Genomic DNA, 25,808 nt, shown 5'->3' with positions numbered 1-25,808 from the left:
GTGGCTTAGTGGTAAAGAATTCGCCTGCCAATGCAGGAGATACGGGTTTGATCCCGGGTCTAGGAAGATCCCACATGCCAAAGAGCAACTAAGCCCGTGAGCCAACAACTATTGAGCCTGTGCTCTAAAGTCTAGAGCCACAACTACTGAAGCCTACAAGCTCTAGAGCCCATGGTCTGCAATAAGAGAAGCCACCACAGATAGAAGCCTGCATACCACAACTAGAGAGTAGCCCCTGCTTCCTGCTGCTAGAGAAAAGCCCACAGCAACGAAGACTCAGCATAGGCAAAAAATAAATAAACAAAATTTTAAATGGCAAAGATCAGATATAATGAGAGACGCAAAAGTGTCAAGAGAAAAGCAACTATGGGAGTTACAAAGGAACTCCCATAAGACAATCAGTTGACTTTTCAGCAGAATCTTTGTAGGTCAGAAGGAAGTGACATAATACACTCAAAATCTCAAAATGATCAAAGGAAAAAAACTTACAACCAAGAATACTCTACCCAGGGGAGTTCCCTAGTGGTCTAGTAATTAGGACTCTTCCACTGCAGAGGACATGGGTTCAATCCCTCGTCAGGAACTAAGATTCTGCAAGCTGCATGGCATAGATGGAAAAAAAAAAACTCTACCCAGCAGGGTTTTAATTCATATTTGAAAGAGAAGTCAAAAAACAATTAACAAAATGGCAATAAGTACACATCAATCAATACTTTAATGGACTAAATGTTCCAACAAGACACGTAATGGTTGAATGGATACAAAAACAAGACATATTACCATATATATATATGTATGTGTATATATAGTATACATGTATGTGTGTGTATGTATATATGTGTGTGTGTGTGTGTATACATATATAGTTGTTGTTCAGTTGCTCAGTTGTGTCCAATTATTTGTGACCCCATGAACTGTAGCGTGCCAGACATCCCTGTCCTTTACCATCTCCTGGAGTTTGCTCCAGTGCTCATGTCCACTGAGTCCGTGAGGCCATCCAACCATCTTATCCTCTGTCGTTCCCTTCTCCTCCTGCCTTCAACCTTTCCCAGCATCAGGGTCTTTTCCAATGTGTTGACTCTTTGCATCAGGTGGCCAAAGTACTGGAGCTTCAGCTTCAGCATCAGTCTTTCCAATGAATATACAGGATTGAATTCCTTTAGGATTGACTGGTTTGATCTCCTTGCAGTCCAAGGGACTCTCAAGAGTCTTCTCCAACACCACAGTTTCAACGCATCAATTCTTTGGTACTCAGCCTTCTTTATGGTCCAACTCTCACATCTGTATGTGACTACTGGAGAAATCGTAGCTTTGACTATACAGAACTTTGTCAGCAACCACAAACAAGTTTCAATAAATTAAGAAGACTGAAGTCATATCAAGCATCTTTACTGACCACAACAGTATAAGACCAGACATCAGCTACAAGGAAAAAATGGGAAAAAAACATAAACACATGGAGTGTAAACAACATGGTACTAAACAACCAATGGGTCACCGAAAAAATAAAAGAGAACATTTTAAAGTATCTGGAAACAAATGAAAATAAAAATTTGTTGTTGTTCAGTCGCTAAGTCGTGTCTGACTTTTGCAACCCTATGGACTGCAGCAGGCCAGGCTCCCCTGTCTTTCACTATCTCCCAGAGTTTGCTCAGACTCATGTCCATTGAGTTGGTGATGCTATTCAACCATCTCATCCTCTCTCGTCCCCTTCTCCTCCTGCCTTCAATCTTTCCCAGCACCAGGATCTTTTCCAATGAGTCAGTTCTTCACATCAGGTGGCCAAAGTATTGGAGTTTCAGCTTTAGCATTGGTCCTTCCAATGAATATTCAGGACTGGTTTCCTTTAGGATTGACTGGTTTGATCTCCTTGCAGTCCAAGGGACTCTCAACAGTCTTCTCCTGCACCACAATTAGAAAACATTGACTCTTCAGTGCTCAGCTTTCGTTATGGTCCAGCTCTCACATCTATACATGACTACTAGAAAAACCATAGCCTTGACTAGATGGACCTTTGTCAGCAAAGTGATGTCTCTGCTTTTTAATATGTTGTCTAATTTTGTCACAGGTTTTCTCCCAAGGAGCAAGTGTCTTTCAATTTCATGACTGCAGTCACCATCTGCAGTGATTTTGGAGCCCGAGAAAATAAAGTCTGTCACTGTTTCCACCTTTTCCCCTTCTATTTGCCATGAATTGATGGGACTGGATGCCATGATCTAATTTTTTTGAATGCTGAGTTTTAAAATGAAAATACAATGAAATACAATGATTCAAAAATTTATATCTACTTATCAGGAGTACGTCAAGGCTGTATATTGTCACCCTGCTTATTTAACTTCTATGCAGAGTACATCATGAGAAATGCTGGGTTGGAGGAAGCACAAGCTGGAATCAAGATTGCCGGGAGAAATATCAATAACCTCAGACAGGCAGATGACACCACCCTTATGGCAGAAAGTGAAGAGGAAATAAAAAGGCTCTTGATGAAAGTGAAAGAGGAGAGTGAAAAAGTTGGCTTAAAGCTCAACATTCAGAAAACAAAGATCATGGCATCTGGTCCTATCACTTCATGGGAAATAGATGGGGAAACAGTGGAAACAGTGTCAGACTTTATTTTGGGGGGCTCCAAAATCACTGCAGATGGTGATTGCAGCCATGAAATTAAAAGATGCTTACTCCTTGGAAGGAAAGTTATGACCAACCTAGATAGCATATTAAAAAGCAGAGACATTACTTTGCCAACAAAGGTCCATCTAGTCAAGGCTATGGTTTTTCCAGTAGTCAGGTATGGATGTGACAGTTGGACTGTGAAGAAAGCTGAGTGCTGAAGAATTGATGCTTTTGAACTGTGGTGTTGGAGAAGACTCTTGAGAGTCCCTTGGACTGCAAGGAGATTCAACCAGTCCATTATAAAGGAGATCAGTTCTGGGTGTTCTTTGGAAGGAATGATGCTAAAGCTGAAACTACAGTACTTTGGCCACCTCATGTGAAGAGTTGACTCATTGGAAAATACCCTGATGCTGGGAGGGACTGGGGGCAGGAGGAGAAGGGGATGACAGAGATGAGATGGCTGGATGGCATCACTGACTTGATGGACGTGGGTTTGGGTGAACTCCAGGAGTTGGCGATGGACAGGGAGGCCTGGCGTGCTGCGATGCATGGGGTAACAAAGAGTCGTACATGACTGAGTGACTGAACTGAACTGATCTACTATATATCTACTCATCTTGCTTACTCTATATCTACTTATTTATCTACCTACAATGGAATATTACTCAGCCATAAAAAAGAATAAAATCTTGCCATTTTTCAACAACATGGATGGGTCCAAAGAGTATTATGCTAAATGGAATAAGTCAGACACAGAAAGGCACAGACATGATTTCACTCACATGTATAATCTAAAAAACAAAACAAATTAACAAATATAATGAAACAAAACCAGACACAGATACAGAGAACAAACTGGTGGTTGCCAGAGGGGAGGTGGATAGGTGAACGAGTGTAATAGGTGAGGGGGATTAAAAAGTACAAACTTCCAGTTATAAAATTAGTAAGTTTTGGGGGTGTAAAGTACAGCATAGGGAATATAGTTAATAATAATAATATTGTAATAACTTTACTAGTGACATGTGGAAATAATATTTATTATGGTGATCGTTTTGTAATATATATTGAATCACTATGTTACACACCTTAAATTACTATAACATTGTAAATCAATTATATTAATACTTCAGTTTTAATAAAGGATGCTTCCTGGGGCTGTAGATATTTAAAAGCTTTAGTGAAGCAGGATGATCCTCTTCCTGGAAAGTGCATTCACATGGCTATTGGCAAGAGATCTCTGATCCTCACTGGTTATTAGTGAAGAGCCTAAGTTCCTTACCATCTGGGTCTAACCTTTTGGGTACTTGAGTGTCCTCATGGCATGGTAGCTGGCTTCTTTCAGAGTGAGTAGACCAAGAGAGAAACTGTACTGCCCTTTAGACCTTGTCTTGGAAGTCACACATCATTACTTCTGTCATCATGTACTTGTCAGAAGCAAGAAACTAAGTTTATCTCACACACAAGGGCAGAGGAATTAGACTTCACTCGTCAAAGAATTTGTGGACATATTTTGAAAACCATCACACCATGTGATATGGTCTAATAAAACTGGTGACATTTGTGGCTTCTGGGCAAAAGGTTTAAGAGCCAGTGAGTGGTTTGCCTGCTTCTTTTCCCTCATACATAAAAACTGGCAATATTTCAGTTAGAAGACCTGGATCCTGGAGTAAAGATGATGTGAAGCAGAGCTTTTATTGTCCACTGTTAAGTATGTTAGGCATGGTACAAAGTACAAGTAGTATCACAATAATTATTTACAGCAATGGTAAATATTATTATCCACAATTTTAGAAGAAATAGAACTATCATATTTCAACTTTTTCTGATATTCTTGACATGATTCACTTTGCCATATCTATTTTTTTCTTTTACTGAAAGCACTTTTCACCTTCTAAGAAACTGTATTGTTTACAGTTTATATCATTTTGTTTATTGTCTGTCTTGCTGCTGTTGTTCAGTCGCTTAGTCATGTCCAACTCTTTGTGACCCCATAAGACTGCAGCACTCCAGGCTTCCCTATACTTCATTATCTCCCAGAGTTTGCTCAAACTCATATCCATTGAGTTGATGATGCTATTCAACCATCTCATCCTCTGTTGCCCCCTTCTCTTCCTCCCCTCAATCTTTCCCAGAATCAGGGTCTTTTCCAGTAAGTCAGTTCTTCATGTTAGGTGGCCAAAGTATTGGAGCTTCAGCATCAGTCCTTCCAATGAGTATTCAGGGTTAATTTCCTTTAGGATTGACTGACCTGATATTCATCTTCTCCAGCACCACAGTTCTGTCCAGCTTTACAAAAATGTAAGTTCCACAAGGACAGGCAGGGGAATTCCCTGGTGGTCCAGTGGTTAGGACTCCACACTTCCACTGTAGGGGGCATCAGTTGGATCCCTGACTGGGGAACTAAGATCTCCTAAGACCAAAAAACAAAACAAAAGAAAGAAACAAGGTCAGGGGTCTTTGTTTTGTTCACTGATGTATCCCAATGTAAAGAACACTGCCTGAATATAAATACTTACTGAAGGTTGATCTTCAGTCCCAATTCTCTCCCTGGACACTGTCCCAGTTTGTCTACATATTTTCTAATGGTAATACTCCAATTGAGGTCTGATAAGCATAGGCTGTTTCTTACTGGTTGTGCTCTCAGAAGCTAACCATATTTCTAGGATCTCACTGAAGTCTCCAATAAATCTATTGATTATGATCAATATTTTCATGCTATTCTCTGCGATGGGTTTTAAGTTGTGACAAATGACCAAAGATAGGCTCATTCTACTGGAAATTTCTATATTATCTTGGGTCTCTCTTTATCACCCTTGTGTGTGTGTGTGTGTGTGTGAGTCACCCTTATCCCTTCAAAATCACAAAATATCTGTCATATTTTTATTCCTCTAGTGTTCTAAAATGGCTTTTTGTGCATTTCTCCCTAGGTAATATTTGTGCATTTTAACAAATACCTTGATCCCAGATTGTTGAGCTAGTGGTCAGAAGTTTAGAAAACACGGCAATTCAATGAGGAAGTTATTACTGGGCAACCAGGCCACTGTGGAAGCGACAGAATTGTTGCTGCCTGGCATTCACAATCATTCTCAGGGAATGTGCAGTAAAAGTTTACAAACATGTTTCTAAATGTCATAAAACATACTTTTACGAAATTCAATCTCTTTCACTCAATTCAAAATTTTAAACTAACAGAGAAACATTAAAAGCAAAACTTTTTGTTCTTAGCCCATAAAACTCAGGAACAGAATCTGTTCTTTCTCCAAAAACAAATGCAATAACTTAAATCTGTCTGCAAAAGGAACAAAAGGTAGAGAAACTGTGTTCTGTTCACTGACATCCCTTAATAATTATTATGTGTGGGACAATCTTATGGTCTTACCTGAGGCTATACCAAGGAACAAAGCAACAGGAAAACAATATAGAAATGAAGTCATTGTGGTGGCATAAAGAGAAGAAACGACCAGAAGATTGACAGGCTTAAATCCTATTTCTTCTTTGCTACTATCTAAATCTATGATGTGTACAAACTGCTTCACTTCTCTGGATCTCAATTTATCTGTAAGATGTTAAGATTAGAAAAGATGGCTTAGAAAGTCTTCTGGCTTTTTAATACTAACAAAAAGAGGTATATACAAATTTTCTAGTATGGAAGAAAAGGACCAGTGGTGTGCTGGTAAATGCTGATAAAAATACGAACATTTAATAATAACTGGCTCTCCGGTGGGAAAAAAAAACAACCCTTTGTTTTGTTATGCAACAGAACAGTGGTGGGAATACTTCTACTGCGGTCAGTTTTCAAGTTACCAATGGTTTATTAGCCTATTAGCAAAATTCCTAAAAATTTAATAATTAGCATTTAGAATCTAGTTAAGAAGAGCAGCTCTAACACACCACTAATGTGAGAGTTGGACCATAAAGAAAGCTGAGCACCGAAGAACTGATGCTTTCAAACTGTGGTGCTGGAGAAGACTCAGCAAGGAGATCAAACCAGTCAATCCTAAAGGAAACCAACTCTGAATATTCATTGGAAGAACTGAAGCTGAAGCTTTAATACTTTGGCCACCTAACGCGAAGAGCCAACTCATTGGAAAAGAGCTGATGCTGAGAAAGATTGAGGGCAGGAGAAGGAGGCGACAGAGGATGAGATGAGCAACACCAATTTAACAGACATGAATTTGAGCAAACTCTGGGAGACAGTGAAGGAAAGGAAAGCCTGGAGTGCTGCACTTTACGGGGTTGCAAACAGCTGGATACAACTTAGCAACTGAACAACAACACAGACTAAATAGGACTCAATTTATTCTTTTGCCTGTTCATTCATTCAGCAACAATCACTGAGCATTTATTATGTGCAAGGCATTAAACTAACTGGAATACAAAGCTGTGTAAAATCTGGATCTTGTCCCAAGAGGTTTAGATTCTAGTAAACAGGAAATGAACACAGACAACTGTATTGCTACAGAGAACATGACAAATAACATAAAGAAAGCAGGAATAAGTAAAGTACTACTAAGGGTCAGCAGAAAAAGAGACTATTCATATTGAGGTTATTGAGTGGAAGAGACCTTGAGGAAGAAAAAGAGATTTCTTAAAAAGAAAAAGACTATTAAAGGTATTTTTTTTGTTGTTTGTTCATTTAAAAGACTTTTCTAGGGAATTCTCGTGGTTTCGAGGTTCCACTGCAGGGAAGTGGAACTAAGATCCCACATGCCATGCAGTACAGCCTGGGGTTGGGAGGTGGGGGAAGAGTTATCTAATAGAAGAGAAGTAACACTATGTTGGGAAATCAAGAACCAGATAAATACTTAAAGGAAGCTAAAAATAAGAGTCTAAGAAGTGATTCTACATGTGGGAGGGCAATAAAAGCCACCAGGTCAGATGGCTCCACCAAGAACAATCTTATACTGGAATGAGTTTAACACCATCGAAAGGGAATTGGAGTACAATTTAGGAAGGGAGCTATAAAGACAGCTTTGAATAATTTCAAAGGAATCCAACTTTTAAAGTTTTACAGTTTTATAAACTATGATTTTTCAGTTTAGAATTTCATTTTATAGTTCTTTAAAATGTACTGCCAGTAATCACCAGGAAATCAAGGACAGTAAGGAGTCTAGAGATAACTAAAGGCAGCCCAAACTTTACATGTAGGGAAAAGTGATTCCCAGAAATTATAGCCCAGTTAGTGACTTTAATTCTCTGCCGCATTCTAAAACTAAACAGATAATTTATGAACACTTGGAGAAAGGTAAACTAGAGTAATGAGCATGAGTTAACTAAAACAAGTCAGACCAAATGAGTTACATTTCTTGATATGGGTGGCAAACAATTAGATGAAGTACATCCTCCTATAGATATGATGCATCCTTATTTCAGGTTCATATTTGACAGATTATCTCATAGTAACAGTGGTGATACAAAGGAGAAATAATTGCTACTTAAGGATTAAAATTAGTTGAATTTGCAGTTGCCTGAATAGTTGTTGATGGAAGGATTGTGTGAACTTAAACAAAGGTCTATAGTAATGAACCACACTTGGCTTTTCTCCTTCAACATTTTTATCAACAAACTAGAGAAAGGCATATAATCTATGCCTACAAAATTAATGTATAACATGAAGACAGGAGATGCTACTAAAATGATGAATTACCGGAACCAGACTGGAAAAAAATCTTCAAAGGCTGAAATAGCACTATGATACAACTACTATCAAAAGGGAGGGGGAGTTGTCATATTTAAAGGAGGTATAATATCTGGGAACTGATCAGCTCATACCTGGAAGTGATATTTAGTTACTTAATCTCTTTGAGCTCATTATCTCACTTGTAAAATGGGGCTAAGTACCTATTTCACAAGATTAGGAAAATAATATACTAAGGAGCTTAGAAGTGTTCAAAAGGAAGCAGTCAATATATATTAGCTATAATATGTGTGCATCCTTAGATGCTCAGTCGTGTATGACTTTGTGACCCCCATGGACTGTAGTCCACCAGGCTCCTCTGTCCATGGGATTTTCTAGGCAAGAGTACTGAAGTGGGTTGCCATCTCTTCCTCCAGGGAAGGATCCCCTTTGATCCTCCAGGGGTCAAACCCATGTTTCCTGTGGCTCCTGCATTGGCAGGTGGATTCTTTACCACTGAGACACCTAGGAAGCCAGTTAGCTATAATAATATAGCTTTAATTGAAAAATTATGCTCAAAATTCTCCAAGCCAGGCTTCAGCAGTACGTGAACTTCCAGATATTCAAGCTGGTTTTAGAAAAGGCAGAGGAACCAGAGATCAAATTGCCAACATCCACCGGATCATCGAAAAAGCAAGAGAGTTCTGGAAAAACATATATTTCTGCTTTATTGACTATGCCAAAGCCTCTGACTGTGTGGATCACAATAAACTGTGGAAAATTCTTCAAGAGATGGGAATACCAGACCACCTGACCTGCCTCTTGAGAAACCTATATGCAGGTCAGGAAGCAACAGGCAGAACTGGCCATGGGCCAACAGACTGGTTCCAAATAGGAAAAGGAGTACGTCAAGGCTGTATATTATCACCCTGCTTATTTAACTTCTATGCAGAGTACATCATGAGAAACGCTGGGCTGGAAGAAGCACAAGCTGGAATCAAGATTGCCGGGAGAAATATCAATAACCTCAGATATGCAGATGACACCACTCTTATGGCAGAAAATGAAGAGCTAAAAAGGCTCTTGATGAAAGTGAAAGAGGAGAGTGAAAAAGTTGGCTTAAAGCTCAACATTCAGAAAATGAAGATCATGGCATCTGGTCCCATCACTTCATGGCAAACAGATGGGGAAATAGTGGAAACAGTGGCAGACTATTTTTCTGGGCTCCAAAATCACTGCAGATGGTGATTGCAGCCATGAAATTAAAGGACACTTACTCCTTGGAAGGAAAGTTATGACCAACCTAGATAGCATATTCAAAAGCAGAGATATTACTTTGCCAACAAAGGTCCATCTAGTCAAGGCTGTGGTTTTTCCAGTGGTCATGTATGGATGTGAGAGTTGGACTGTGAAGGAAGCTGAGTGCCGAAGAATTGATGCTTTTGAACTGTGGTGTTGGAGAAGACTCTTGAGAGTCCCTTGGACTGCAAGGAGATCCAACCAGTCCATCCTAAAGGAGATCAGTCCAGGGTGTTCTTTGGAAGGACTGCTGCTGAGGCTGAAACTCCAATAGTTTGGCCACCTCATGCAAAGAGGTGACTCATTGGAAAAGACCCTGATGCTGGGAGGGACTGGGGGCAGGAGGAGAAGGGGACGACAGAGGATGAGATGGCTGGATGGCATCACCGACTCTATGGACACGAGTTTGGGTGAACTCCGGGAGTTGGTGAGGGACAGGGAGGCCTGACGTGCTGTGATCCATGGGGTCACAAAGAGTCAGACACGACTGAGCGACTGAACTGAAAACAGACAAATGGTTACTTTCATAAATTCAAGATCCATTATCTAGTGGGCATTTTAATTTTTATTTTCCTAAAGTGTATTTTAATTTACCAAAGGTGAGCTAAAGTTCTAATATTCTAGGTATTATTGAACGATTGAGTCTCACTGTACTTTTCAAGATCATAAAAAATCTTTTTATATCTCTCTCACTAGGCTTCATCTTTCTATGTTACAATTTTATTTGTCTAGATGAGTCAAAAATTCTTTTGTTAATACTCATAAGAACATGGATATGAGTAAGAACAGCAGTTAAGTTTGCCAAATCTTTGGGGGTACTCCAGTGTGTCCAGAAAGTTAAAAATCTTTCCTTTTTATAAAAATACAAACCATTATGGGAATTCCTGGTGGTCCAGTGGTTAAGACTCCATGCTTTCAATGCAGGAGGCACGGGTTTGATCCCTGGTCAGGGAACTAAGATCCTACATGCCATCCCACATGATGTGCAGCATGGTCAAAAATTTAAAAAACAACAACAAAATACATATATATATCATTAAGGAACTCTTTCTTTGGCAGAAGAAAGAAGACAGACTGTTCTGTTTTTACTTTATTGTTTAGGTCCAACTTAAGCCTAAATTTAACAATGAAGATAGAATGTTCCTGAAACATATGGGACTTTTTGTCTTTTCTAAACAGGGAATTACAGGACGAACATTTAATGACAAACATTCTCCTCACAACACCAGTCAATAAATTTCTGACAACACTGATTTGGTGCCTATTAGAGGGAGAGAATAACAACAATAGAATGTGGGAAATTTCAGAAGCAAAAATATAATTGGTACTTTTAAAGTTCTTATAATTTAATAGAGGAGACTGAATAATCCTTAATAAATAACACTGGGGCATACTTACTATTAGAGGGATTTAGCATGAAGTGATTCTTCTTGAACATTTTCCATTGCAATTTAGCTTTTGGAGTAAACAGAAGAAATGGGAGGGCTAGAAACAAGATATTCCTAGGGTCACAGAGCCAGCAAATCATAGAAAGGGGATTTAAACCTAGGTCTCCTAATTCCACACATGAGACAGTCTCACAGCATTAATCTTGAGCATACATCTTTTTGAAATGTTATATGACATTCATTTTCACAATTAAAAAAAAAAAAGCCAGTAAGACTGATTAGAACTCAGAGGATAGTAATGCTCCAGCATTCCACTTAATTTTTCTCATTTTGGGAGAAGGAAGCACTTGTGACGGAGAAGGCAATGGCACCCCACTCCAGTACTCTTGCCTGGAAAATCCCACGGACAGAGGAGCCTGGTAGGCTGCAGTCCATGGGGTCTCGAAGAGTTGGACACGACTGAGTGACTTCCCTTTCACTTTTCACTTTCATGCATTGGAGAAGGAAATGGCAACCCACTCCAGTGTTCTAGCCTGGAGAATCCCAGGGATGGCGGAGCCTGGTGGGTTGCTGTCTATAGGGTTGCACAGAGTCAGACACGACTGGTGACTTAGCAGCAGCAGCAGCAGCACCTGTGACACCACAAACTAAAGGTGTGACACTTTTAAAAACTGGTCTAAATAATTAGGGTTTTATTCTTCTCAAATATCTGGGGTGATTACTTTCTAGTATTCTTCCAGGACTTCTCTATAAAGAAAATTCATAATGTCATTTCATATCATAGGTCTGGATAGACACTAAAGATTTTCTCTCTTTCCTTCTCTACCTTTGATATTTTTGATGTTTATCAAGGTAATACATGCAAATATTTTAAGTCTTTGGTTAAAAAAAAAAGTCTTGTGGAACTACAAGGTTCATAACAAAGCACAACGGAGTATATTTTAACACACATACAGTCTTAAAAAAGTGGTGGCCTCACCAAAGCTTGAGATACCCTCCCAAACTTATTTGCTGGCTTTTTTTTTTTTCACGTTTACCAACATTTTCCCAAATTAAATATTTTTACTGCTACTTCTTGATTTGTAAATTTTTAACAGTACCTAATAGAAAAGATAAAGATCTTAAAGATCCAACACTACATTTTTCCTCCCTTCAGCCTCTCAATATTGTTATATCACAATATTTTAAATTAAATCAGTGTTTTATGTTAACCTTATTATGACTCTTGTGTGTTTTCCTTCTGGATCAATTAACTGGATTATGATTACATTTCCTTTCTTATGCAACTTTTTGTCTTACAATTAATAGTCGCCTTCGTTTTCTGTTTGACAAAATTTCTGCATCATTATCACTGTCTCAGACCTTCCAACAGAAAAGTAAAAATGAATTATTTTGAACTCAACCATGGAAAAACTCCCGTGGAGCACTCCTTCCTTCAGTCTGGACTATCCCTCACTAGGTCTGCTCTATACAATTGTCATCTTAGAATTTCCTTTTGTCTTTCCTAGGGTGATCCCCTCTTTCCTAAAACCTGTTATCTTTGTCATTGTTTCAGTAGAGCACATCTTCCAGTAGTGCCCCAGGAACAGTGGGGGTTAGTAAATTTTTTATTGCATGCAAGAAAAGTATCTTTAATTGTCCCTCACATTTGATTAATAACATGATTTAGTGTAATTTTAGGTTGAAAATAATTTTCTCTCAGAATTTTGAAAGCGCTGTTTGTTTTCTAACTACTACTGTCAGCATTAAAAAATATGCTATTCTCATTACCTGCTCTTCTATTATGAATAATCCATTCCCCTTTCCCCACTCCCTCTTCATCTCCTGTCAACAAGATTTTTGGATCTTCTCTTTAACCCTTGTGTTTAGAAATTTCATGACAATGTGACATAGTACTTTTGATTTTTTTCCGTTCATTATGCTGGGCACTCAGCAGTCTCTGTCAATCTGGAAACTCACATCCTTCAGTTATCAGAGATCTTGTAATTTCTTTGATAATTTCCATCCCTTCATTTCTTCTCCATTCCTAAAACTCCAGTTAGCCTAGTGTTGGACTTTATGGATTCATTCTCCAATTGTTTTAATTTCTTTTTGTTCTATTTTTCTGAAAGATTTCCTCAATTTTATATATTAATACTATTAATTATTTTTGCTACTTAAAAACTTTCCCCCCCAAAAAAACTTTCCCAGAGCTATTATTCTCTGCTCCTTTTTTGGGGAGGAGCATCCTGTCTTTGCTTGATAGATGCGCTATTTTACACTATCAGAGGCAGAAGATGCTTATTGTTTTCAAAAAATATCCTTCTGCTTTCCATATTGCCTGTTTTCCATTTTGACTTCCTGTTCTTTCTTGGTGAAGGTTTATCTCAGCTATCTGGTGATCCTTTGCTGTCCTTTCATATTTAAAAGTGTGTCATTACAAAGGTATTGGGAAGGTCTATGTTAACTGGAAGAGTCTGTCAGTTGGTGGGTTTCATTGCAGGTTAATAAAGTAGGGATACATGTTTTGTTGGGAGACCCTCAAGTATCATTCTTCATAGATACTTCTTCTGGGATTATTCAATTTCAGGTTTCTCTCAAAACTAATTCTCAGCTATCCTGCCTGGAGAATATAAGCCTTGGTGTCAGCATCCTTGGAGTGAAATAGAGCAAGAGGGCTGGGCAAGTTTCATCATTCAGCATGTAGGTATCCCTCTGATCTCTGTTTTCAGTGTGGTATTCCTCCTGCCCGAGCCTCCTCAGCTGTGATCTTTAACCTCTATCCCAGTCTGGAGATTTTCAAACTCAGTTTTTCACAGAATAAACCAGGGAGATAGAGGAGTGATTGCCTAACTGAGCAGGATGAAGAAGGGGCCTCGTAGTCCAACTTCTTAAATAGACTTTCGGCCAATCCTCCACTTTTAGACCACTGCATGTCTCTGATGCTACAGTACCTTTCATTCCTGGTGTCTCAGTGTTCTGCAATGAGAACCTGCTTGCCTCTTGTTAGTATACCCCTCCCAAATATTTGGAATTCTGTTTCCTCAGCTCAACCTTCCAACTTCCAAAGTGCTGTTGATATCCCTCATGTGCTGTCATCTTTCTTATTCCCTTTCTTTGTGGACTGATAACATTAAAAATATTAACTCATCATTTTAGTGAATGGGGGAGAGAAAAGGGATGAAGACATGTTTAATCTGTTCTTGTACATTGAGAATTGCAGGACTGACAAGATGCTCACTCTTTTGCTCCCATAAAAAAATGTCAGAACCAGAAAACTCAGAGATAAAATTCTGTTCTCATGAAGGTGATATAAAAAAAATATGGGTCTGAGAACTGTAGTATCTCTTCTCAAGTCCTGGTATTATTATTTATTGATTGGTTGACGTTGATGTTGATGTTGGTTAAGTTACAAATGTTTCATCATCTATAAACTGGTGATAATCATCCCTATCACAGCCTATCTTACTTGCAATGACTAAGGTAAGATAACTGATATAAATGTATGAATATACATCAAATATGTAACATTTATCATTAACTTGGCATAGTCAAATATATTTTGAGAGAGAGGCAGTGTAACAGAGTAGAAAGAGTATGGGCTTCAGAGTCAATACAGACCTAGATTTGATTGCATCTCTGTCATTCATTGTGTGATCTTGGGTAAGTAACTTAACCTCTCAGCTTTGTTTTCCCTATTTATAAAATGAGTATGATATTATGAATCTGACAACACTGTAATGAGGATTAAATGAGATAATGCATGTAACATGGGCTCCCAGGTGGCACTAGTGGTAACGAACTTGCCTGCCAATGCAGGAGACGTAAGAGATGTGGGTTCAATCCCTGGGTCGGGAAGATCCTCTGGAGAAGGAAATGGCAACCCACTCCAGTATTCTTGCCTGGAGAATTCCATGGACAGAGGAGCCTGGCGGGCTACAGTCCATGGGGTTGCAAAGAGTTGGACATGACTGAGTGACTAACACACAGTGCTAAACCACATTAGTAATTAGGATCTGAAGTCATCAATAGTCCTCGTAAAAGCTTTTTATTTGCTTTTTTCCTAGGACCAAATTATAAGGTAAGCAGCCCAAGTTCAAAGAGCCCAGCATACATATTCTTTGAAGTGGCAATAGGTTATTACTGAGACCTCTTTAAGAATATTTTGTTATGAAGTAAGACATAAAATTTGTAATGAATATTAAAGGAGATCAGGCACTTTGGAACACTGGAACTACTACTCAAAAAATTATTTTAAGAGTTATAGTTTTTTTTCTATTTGATTCTTACATAAACCCAGAAGCTTGGAAGGCTTTATCATCCTGTTTAAAGATGAAAAAATCAAGGCATGAGTGAAAAAGCAACTTGCTCAAGGTTCATTAGTCATCAAAGAACAATCAGGAACTCCAACCTTGGACTTTTGACTCCCTACTCAGGGCTCTTTTTAAAAAAGAAGTTCTAGTTAAATACACATAAAATTTACCATCTTAATATCTTTTGTGTACAATTAAGTACATTCACCTCTTTGTGCAACTAATCTCCAGAACTCTTTTCATCCTGCAAAACTGAAACTCTATACCCACTAAACAATTCCCATTCTCCCTCATTCCCCAGACTCTGGCAACCACCATTCTACTTTCTATGAATTTGACTATGCTAGGTGCTACATATAAATTTTATTCTTTTTGTGACTGGCTTATTTCACTTATATAATGTCCTCAAGGTTCATCCATGGTACAGCATGTCAGAATTTCCTTCTTTTTAAGGCTGAATAATATTCCATTACATGTATATACCACATTTTGTTTATTTATTCATGAACGGACATCTAGGTTGCCTGGCTCTTTGGCTATTGTGAATAATGCTGCTATTGATTCCTGGGTCCGGACGATTCCCTGGAGGAGGGCATGGCAACCCACTCTAGTATTCTTGCCTTGAGAATCCTATGAACAGAGGAGCTTGGCAGGCTACAGTCCATAGGTCACAAAGAGTTGGACACAACTGAAGCAATTGAGCACAGCACAGCACACATTGGAATACAAATCTCTCTTTGTGACTCTGATTTCAATTATTTTGGATATATACCCACAATTGTATTGCTGTACCATATGATAATACTATTTTCAATTTCTTGAGGAACCACCATATTGTTTTGGGGAACAGCTATACATAGTGGCTACACCATTTTACACTTTAACCGAAAGTACACAAGGGTTCCAATTTCTCCACATTCTTGTTAACACTCATCATTTTCCTTTTTTTTCCCCCAATAGCTATTCCAGTGGGTGCAAGGTGGTAAATCACTGTGGTTTTCATAAGAGTTTTGAAGTCTTCTGTAGAGATGCCAACACACTAAGTAACCCTGAGTCATATTACAACCCAATTTACAGCATTAACATCCTACTAGATTTAAAACACTGTAGGAAGCAACAGTACAGTCACTGCCCTCAAGGATTTTATAATCTAGCTGGAAAGATTATAAAATTATTTATATGCAGTTAAAAATAAACAGCAGTGCAAACAGCATAGTCTACATGTGTGTGCTCAGTCTCTCTGTCATGTCTGCCTCTTTTGTGACCCCATGAACTGTAACCTGCCAGGCTCCTTCTGTCGATGGAATTTTCAAGGCAAAAATACTGGAGTAGGCTGCCATTTCCTCTCTCCACGGGACCTTTCCAACCCAGGGATTGAACCCACGTCTCCTCTATCTCCTCCACTGGCAGGCAGATTCTTTACCATGGTGCCACTTGGGAAGTCCATAGTCTATATGATGAGTATTATCATGAAAATAGAGAAGGGTAAAATTATAATAGGTTGGGGGGATTAGAAAAGGCTTTGAAGAGCACCTCAAACATTTTAAAACAGAGGGTTTAAATTATTTGAGAGATATTTTATATTATTATTTCATTTTTTAATTTATGCATTCTTTCAACAAACATTTATTGTGCTGCACAATAGGGCTAAATACTGTGCCAGGTGTTGGGATTACAAAGTCTCTCAAGAGCAAGGGAGAAATGAGACGTGATAATCCAAGGTGCTGACTAAGTACATGGTACACGAAATCAGTCCTTTCTAAGGGCCTGCTGATGTACCAAAAAGACTGTTATCACCTACTTTTATAATGATTCACAAAGGGAGTATGAGAAGCATATTTCTTTCCAGACTATGTTCATACCCAATTACTTCAAACAGAATACAGCTGGGAAGTTTCCTATTCTCTTTTGGGAAGAAAGCAACATTCAAGACTAAGACTTTGTAAATTAGTTATGAGTGCTCATACCGATCATCCCACTTGAGTTCTTGTAAGTTAGTTATGAGTGCTCATACCTATCATCCCATTGGGGTTCTTGCATTCACAAACATGTGCTAGCATCACAAAAGCAAAGAAAGATGAATAAAACACAGATCCTGCCCTCTAGGATCTCAAAGACAGACTCAATATGATTTTATAAGGGTTGTAATAGAGTAACGAGAGAACTTCCCTGCTCCCTCCACTCCAAGGAAATCATGTGTGTTTGTTTGTGCTTAGTTATAATATTGTCCGAGTCCAATTCTGACTCCACAGACTGTAGCCTGTTTGTTTGTGCTTAGTTATAATATTGTCTGAGTCCGACTCTGACTCCACAGACTGTAGCCTGCCAGGCTCCTCTGTCCATGGGATTTTCCCAGGAAGAATACTGGAGTGGGTTGCCATTTCCTCCTCCAGGGGATCTTTCCGGCCCAGGGATCAAACCTTTGTTTCCTGCATTTCAAGTGGTTTCTTTACCACTGAGCTACTGGGGAAGCTTGAGGAAATGATAGGTTTCCTTTAAAACACAACATCTAAGCTGAATCTTCACTTCCCCAGTGGCTCAGTGGTAAGGAATTGCCTGCAATGCATGAGTTGTGGATTCGATCCCTAGGTCGGGAAGGTCCCCTGTAGAAAGGAAATGGCAACCTACCCCAGTATTCTTGCCTGGGAAATCCTAATCCATGGGGTTGCAAGAGAGTCAGACATGACTGGGCAACTAAACAAGTTGAATCTTAAAGGATGGCAGGAGGAGTTAATCAGATGGGAAGAGAAGGGATGAACATTCCTAGTCAGGAGAACAGCATGTTCAAGGAACATTAAGGGATTTAGTGTAGCTGCACCTTAAAATACATGATTGCTATTGTTGTTCAGTTGCTAAGCCATGTCCCACTCTTTGCAACCCCATGGATTGCAGCATGCCAGACTTCCCTGTCCTTCACTATCTCCCTGAGTTTGCTCAAACCCATGTTTGTTGAGTTGGTGATGCCATCCAACCATTTCATCTTCTGTCACTCCCTCCTCCTCTTGCCCTCAATCTTTCCCAGCATCAGGGTCTTTTCCAATGAGTCGGCTCTTTGCATCAGGTGGCCAAAGTATTGAAACTTCAGCATCAGTTCTTCCACTGAATATTCGGAGTTGATCTTCTTTAGGATTGACAGGTTTGACCTCTTTGTTGTCCAAGGGGCTCAAGAATCTCCTCCAACACCACAGTTTGAAAGCCTCAATTCTTCAACACTCAGCCTTCTTTATGATCCAACTCTCACAATTCATGATGAGGAATAGTAAGAAGGATAGTGAGTAGAGAGATGAGGGGAGCTGAAGAGGGAGACTGTGAACAAATATTATACTGAAGGTAACAGAGAATTTACAGGTTTCTAGGAAGGGGAGGAGCATGATTAGTTTTTTTTTGTTTTTTTAAGGAAACTCTGAAAGCTTCCCTGGTTGGTCAGACGGTAAAGAACCTGCCTGCAATGCAGGACACTGGGGTTTGACTCCTGGGTCGAGAAGATCCCTGGAGAAGGGAATGGCAACCCACTCCAGTGTCCTTGTTTGGAGAATCCCATGGACAGAGGAGCCTGTCAGACTACAATCCTTGGGTTCCCAAAGAGTTGGACACAACTGAGCAACTAACATTTTCACTTTCTGCAGGTTATTAGGTTGGTGCAAAAGTAATTGCGGTATTTGCATTGTTGAACTGTGCTGTTTGATACTGGAATACATTCTTAAATAAATGTGGATATGTTATATATCATTTTAATGCACATATCTTGCTTTATGTTTTTTTGCTAATAAATTATTTGCTGTTTATTTTATATTTATTTTAGACTAAGGAAATGATGTTAGACAAAAAGCTAATTCAACTGATTTTCTTATTTCAGTTCAAAATGGGTCATAAAGCAGCAGAGACAACTTGCAACATCAACAACCCATTTGGCCAGGGAAGTGCTAATGAATGTACAGTGCAACGGTGGTTCAAGAAGTTTTGCAAAGGAGATGAGAGCCTTGAAGATGAGGAGTGTAGTGGCCAGCCATCAGAAGTTGACAATGACAACTGAGAGCCATCATTGAAGCTAATCCTGACAACTACATGAGAAGTTGACGAAGAACTCAACATCAACCATTTTAATGTCATGCAGCTTTTGAAGCAAATTGGAAAGGTGAAAAAGCTCCCTAAATGTGAGCCTCAGTGAGCTGACCAAAAATCAAAAAAATCATCATTTTGAAGTGTCATTTCCCCTTATTTTATGCAACAACAAATCATTTTTTGATTGGATTGTAACAGATGATGAGAAGTGGATTTTATACAACTGGCAATGACCAGCTCAGTGCCTGGGCAGAGAAGCAGCTCCAAAGCACTTCCCAAAGCCAAACTAATACCAAAAAAAGGTAATGGTCACTGTTTGGTGGTCTGCTGCCCGTCTGATCCACTACAGCTTTCTGAATCCTGGCAAAACCATTACATCAGAAGTATGCTTAACAAATCGAAGAGATGCACCAAAAACTGCAAGGCCTGCAGGTGGCCTTGATCAACAGAATGGGCCCAATTCTTCTCCATGACAACACCCAACCGCACATTGCACAACCAATGCTTCAAAAGTTGAACAAATTGCGCTACAAAGTTTTGCCTCATCCACCATATTCACCTGACCTCTAGCCAACCAACTACTACCTCTTCAAGCACCTCAACAACTTTTTGCAGGGAAAATGCTTTCCAAGAGTTTGTCAAATCCCAAAGCATGGATTTTTATGCTACAGGAGTAGACAAACTTATTTCTCATTGGCAAAAATGTGTTTCAGACCATGAATTTTAAATCATTATAACTAGGCTCAAACACATCTTTATTAAACAAAATAGGAACCATTATAATCAACACATTTTATCCAACGAGAAATAAGTTTGTTTACTCCTGTAGTGTAAAAAATCCATGCTTCGGGATTCAACAAACACTTGGAAAGCATCTTACCTGCAAAAAGTTGTCGAGATGCTTGAAGTGATAGTCAGTAACTGGCTAGAGGTCAGATGAATATGGAGGGTGAGGAAAAACTTTGTTAAACACTATTGTAGGTTTTGAGGACACAGCTGTGATGAACAATTTCCTGCCTCCACAGAGTTACATTCTAGCATGGAATATATTTTTTCAGGGACTAAAATATTTGTGTTTGCTGCCCAGAGCATTCCCTTCCCCGTATAAATGTTTTAGGGAATCTCTAAGTTGGTACTCAAAACATTGTGCATTCAATGATCAGAAAAAAAGAAGTGGATGGTTTTAAGGTACATTTCATTCAGGTGCCAGGTAAACCCTAAGAAGTTATCTATGCTCCAGAACAAGTGTACGTTAGAAAAGTACATTGACTAGCTTAACAATGTTCTTTGCACTTATAATTTCTCTATCCTGAACTTTGCTAGATGGAAAAACATGGCCAAATCCTGGCAGATTTCTTTTTCTGGATTCCAAGAGAACCATTTCAATTCTTATACATTCTTTCAGACATATTGTAATATTATTGATTTCAATTATATAAGGTTCAGTCATTTTTACCATATATGATTAAATAAAGGCTCTAATTTCAACTATCTCACTGTAAAAATTGTGTTAAAATTTTGGATACTATTGGATTTTCATCCATAAATACAATAAATATTCACCAAATATTTAAGTGCCCATAATGAACCTGGCACTCTGCTAAGTGCCGGGGATTTCAGAGTGAATTAGATTTTTTACCTACCTCAAGCACTATAATACATATCTTTCACTACATTCTGGTAGCAAAGTGAGATTATTAAATCACAAGTAAAAAACCAACCAATAAATCAAACAAATTGTGGTAAGTGTTATGAAGGAAAAACGCAAGCTGCAATATCCAAGAAGAGATGACAATCACCCGTACCAGGCTAGTGGCAGTGGAGACAGAACTGGTTGACTCAGATTTTGGACACTGACTCAATAAGACTTGATAACGAATTGGATGAAGTGATGAAAAGAAAGGAACTGAGTTAACTCCTGGGTTTCCAACTTAAGCAACAGGGTAGAGAGCAGTGCCTTGTTAATTGAGATGAGGAAGATTTGCAGTGGGAAATACTCAAGTTGTTATAAACGCAGTAACTCTGAGACCTCTGTGAGACTAGCAAATGTAAAGAAATATGCACTTGGACCATGAAGCTAGAATTGAGAGGTTTGGGTTGGAAATAATGGATTTGAGAATCACTGACATAATGATGATATTTGGAGCCAGTATTTCATTAGACTAGATTTCTAAATCTGTGACACAATATCTCATAAGTCATTTCTATGTATGATTAAATAATTAAGAATTCATTTCTGTTAGTGTAGTTCCTGAAGAATAAACTATGTAAGATTTCTTTGGGTGAGGGCACGGTGCTCACAATACCTTCTAATACATCAACCCCAAAATAAATTTGAGTTACTAAATGCTTTTCATTACTATCTCAGTGACTTTCTCTTTACTCATCAAAGCTAACTTGTAAAAGTCCCATGTAATGAATGAAAAGAACTGAATAGGTCTAGATTTCTCTATGGATTAGACTTTCTATCTTAATTATGTTTCCGTAATTTAAACATCACCTACAAGGATATATGGGCTTACTTAAGAAGACAGAGTACTGAACTAAAGATCATGAGATCTGGATTCTGTTCAAGTACTGTCATGATTTAATTTTAAGTCATAGCCTCTATAGGCCTGCTATTTTATGGGTCAAGAGAAGAGACTAAGGAATATTTTAAAGCCTATGAAAACATAAATTTAGTATACAATTGAAGCATTATCATCAATAGCTTACTACTGGGAAGTTGGAGATCTGGGGTGGTGCTGAGCATCAAGAATGGCTCAGAGTGAAGATTCCAGTAGGCTGTTCTGGATTTCTCACTACTTTTCTGTAGACTTTGTAATTTAGCTTCTGTATCTATAAAATGGAAGAATCATGATTTCCCTCACCATTATGATAGAAAAATTAATAAATGTCTATATTTCACAATAAACTGTGGAAAATTCTGAAAGAGATGGGAATACCAGACCACTTGACCTGCTTCTTGAGAAATCTGTATGCAGGTCAGGAAGCAACAGTTAGAACTGGCCATGGAACAACAGACTGGTTCCAAATAGGAAAAGGAGTACGTCAAGGTTGTATATTGTCACCCTGCTTATTTAACTTATATGCAGAGTACATCATGAGAAATGCTGGGCTGGAAGAAGCACAAGCTGGAATCAAGATTGCCAGAAGAAATATCAATAACCTCAGATAGGCAGATGACACCACCCTTATGGCAGAAAGTGAAGAAGAACTAAAGAGCCTCTTGATAAAAGTGAAAGAGGAGAGTGAAAAAGTTGGCTTAAAGCTCAACATTCAGAAAATGAAGATCATGGCATCTGGTCCCATCACTTCATGGCAAACAGATGGGGAAACAGTGGAAACAGTAGCTGACTTTATTTTGGGGGGCTCCAAAATCACTGCAGATGGTGATTGCAGCCATGAAATTAAAAGACGCTTACTCCTTGGAAGGAAAGTTATGACCAACCTAGATAGCATATTCAAAAGCAGAGACATTACTTTGCCAACAAAGGTCCATCTAGTCAAGGCTATGGTTTTTCCAGTGGTCATGTATGGATGTGAGTTGGACTGTGAAGAAAGCTGAGTGCCAAAGAATAGATGCTTTTGAACTGTGGTGTTGGAGAAGACTCTTGAGAGTCCCTTGGACTGCAAAGAGATCCAACCAGTCCATCCTAAAGGAGATCAGTCCTGGGTGTTCATTGGAAGGACTGATGCTGAAGCTGAAACTCCAATACTTTGGCCACCTCATGCAAAGAGCTGACTCCTTTGAAAATACCCTGATGCTGGGAAAGGTTGAGGGCAGGAGGAGAAGGGGACAACAAGATGAGATGGTTGGATGGCATCACCGACTCAATGGACATGGGTTTGGGTGAACTCCAGGAGTTGGTGATGGACAGGGAGGCCTGGCGTGCTGCAGTTCATGGGGTTGCAAAGAGTCAGACACGACTGAGCGACTGAACTAAACTGAAGTTTTATAGATTCCTGGATGAGAGGTTAGGAAAATACAAATTACTGTTGTGTTGATGTACTTATTAGCTTAATCTAAGCAGGATCTATCTCTTGGAAAACGTGGAAACACTTAGCTATCACTGCTTTCTGACTTCTGCCCACTTCTCAGGGATTCTCGGCTTTCCCTAGAAAACAAACTATTACCTTGAGGGTAGCCTGAAATCTCTGAAGAAAGTAAGCAGCCAGTTCAGAGAGGTCGTATCTGGTACCGGGCTGTAATGGTCAACACTATTTGCTAAGCAGACCAGCATTTTCCAAACAGGGAACAGCAGTACAGTAAGGCCTCATTAAAACTTTGTGTGCCTTTGTTAATGTGAACCAACTTCGTTGGCCAAACTAAGTAACTTAAGAGTGATTGCCTATGAGCTCCTCTCTACCTCTCCCTAATTTCTCTTGTTTTTTCCCACTTGTCTTTTCTTTGTCTCAGATCTTCATTCTCCTACTTGAATGGACTTTTCAGAAACTTTGGTCTTCTCTATTGTTTCCTTCTCTCCTCTTCAAGGTCTGCTCGCTCAAAATGATTTGGGGACTGTCATGTCCGAAATATCTTTTACCTCTCAGAGACCAAGAGAATATAAATGGTATTCAACAATGGCTTTCAACCAGAGGTGATTTGGTAATGTCTAGAGACATTGTTTGGAGAAGGCGATGGCACCCCACTCCAGTACTTTTGCCTGGAAAATCCCATGGACGGAGGAGCCTGGTAGGCTGCAGTCCAGGGGTCGCTAAGAGTCGGACACGACTGAGCGACTTCACTTTGACTTTTCACTTTCATGCATTGGAGAAGGAAATGGCAACCCACTCACTCCAGTGTTCTTGCCTGGAGAATCCCAGGGACGGGGAAGCCTGGTGGGCTGCTGTTTATGAGGTCGCACAGAGTCAGACATGACTGAAGTGACTTAGCAGAGACATTGTTGGTTTTTACAATCATGGGAAGGGTGCCACTGGCATCTAGTAGACACAGGTCAGGGATACTGCTAAACATCCTACACTGCACAAAAAACAGCCCACAACAACAAAGAATGGCCTAACACACTGATGGTGTTGCTACTGAGAAATCCTGATATGCAGATTATCAGTAGCTGAAAAGGAGGAGGCAATGCAGCCTCCTTAGGATACAGATTCTCAAGGTGGTAAAGCAACAGCCACTGACATCAGATTGCCTAGACTTGGATCATTCTCACTAATCCTTGGCTCCTTGGAGGCAGGGGCCTTATTTTACCTACCATGCTTAAATTACGGACTAGTATGCAACGGAGAGTGCTAACCAATTGTGGATTGTCTCACGTAGTTGTTTTAAGGACTCAAGAAGGGAACATATACTAAGTGATATGAAGCACAGTGAGAGGGAGAAAAGCAGCTCCTGAATAGGGGGAGCTAGGCTAGTGTTATCAACTAGGATATGCTGCCCTATTGAATAAAATTTCAGAAAACACCAACATCACACATAGCCACTCTGTGACCATGATGGATCAAGACAAAAACAAAACCACCTCCATAAACTTACTAACAAACGAATAAGAACAGTGACCCAACCACACACACCCACACCCACACCTCACACACACACACACACACACACACACACAAAGACGAAATATCCCCCTATCCTGGCTGAGGGACTGCAGCTTCTTAACCAATCACAGCTTTAGCCACTCTTGGTTCTTCTCCCTTTTTCAGGTAAGAATTACTAAAATACCCATTAGAATTACCTTCATCTCCTTCTTAACAGCATCCAATCCAAAGAGAAGGCCTGCTTCCTGGAACCCTCCCCCAGATTACCTAATATAAGCTCCAACCCTGTAAATTCTTTCCAGCACCCTCTTCCTGACATGCCCCCTGCACCTTACGAGGAGACAATAAGCCCAGCTTTGTTCAACACGACGAGTGTTCTAGGTGGTCTTCGGCTAGGGGGCACTGACAGTAGTGAGAGCCCCAAAGGCTAACTGCTTCTATTATGCCTCAAGGGGAATTGCACCCACGCATTCGATGTCTTACAAACAAGGATTTTGAGGTTTCCGGACAGAATGCCTCTTGCCAGGCCGTTTCTCCTCATGAGGTCTCCTTTCCCGTCTACAGGGAGGAGGCTTTTGGTTTCCGACCTCCCAAAGTGAAATCCAGCCTGTTGGGTTAGATTTCTGAAGTAAAACGCCTCAGTGATGTGAGCGCCTCCGCTTCCAACTTCGAGTTACTCAAACACTAGCATACCCCACGGGGACACGGTGGAAGTGGTAGCAGAGAAATTAAAGCCCCAAAGAGTTCATATTACTGAATGCCTCACCCACCTCCCTAACTCAGGAGAAACCGCCCCGAATTCAGCTTGGGTTCCCTGCTCCTCCAAAAGCGGAGGTTAGAACAGCCACCGGCAAAATCGAACCTTCCGGGCCGGCTTCCTTAGCGTCGCGCACGCGCAGGGGCCGCTGGACAGTCACCGCGCTAGCGCCTGCCTCTTCCGGGTGGACTACAAGTCCCAGCTTGCCGGCACAAGGTGTCGCCTGGTAACTCGCGCCAGTCGGAGCGCGCTAGGTCGGCTTCTCCGCGCGCCTG

The 25,808-nt window shown here is 39.8% G+C and overlaps 1 long non-coding RNA gene across 1 annotated transcript; it reads right to left on the bottom strand.

The window, feature by feature from the left end:
• Positions 1–1,373: 1,373 nt before the first annotated feature.
• On the bottom strand, positions 1,374–25,789 carry LOC132346954 (uncharacterized). The gene is made up of 2 exons (XR_009496981.1): positions 25,547–25,789; positions 1,374–5,020 (listed from the first exon to the last, which is right to left on the bottom strand). It is a non-coding gene; the product is annotated as an uncharacterized lncRNA (long non-coding RNA).
• Positions 25,790–25,808: the final 19 nt, after the last annotated feature.

Source organism: Bos taurus, chromosome 13 (genome assembly GCF_002263795.3).
Source record: "Bos taurus isolate L1 Dominette 01449 registration number 42190680 breed Hereford chromosome 13, ARS-UCD2.0, whole genome shotgun sequence".
Taxonomy (NCBI): Eukaryota; Metazoa; Chordata; class Mammalia; order Artiodactyla; family Bovidae; genus Bos; species Bos taurus.
The sequence above is the reverse complement of the archived record's forward strand: the minus strand, read 5'-3'. Positions and strand labels throughout refer to the sequence as shown.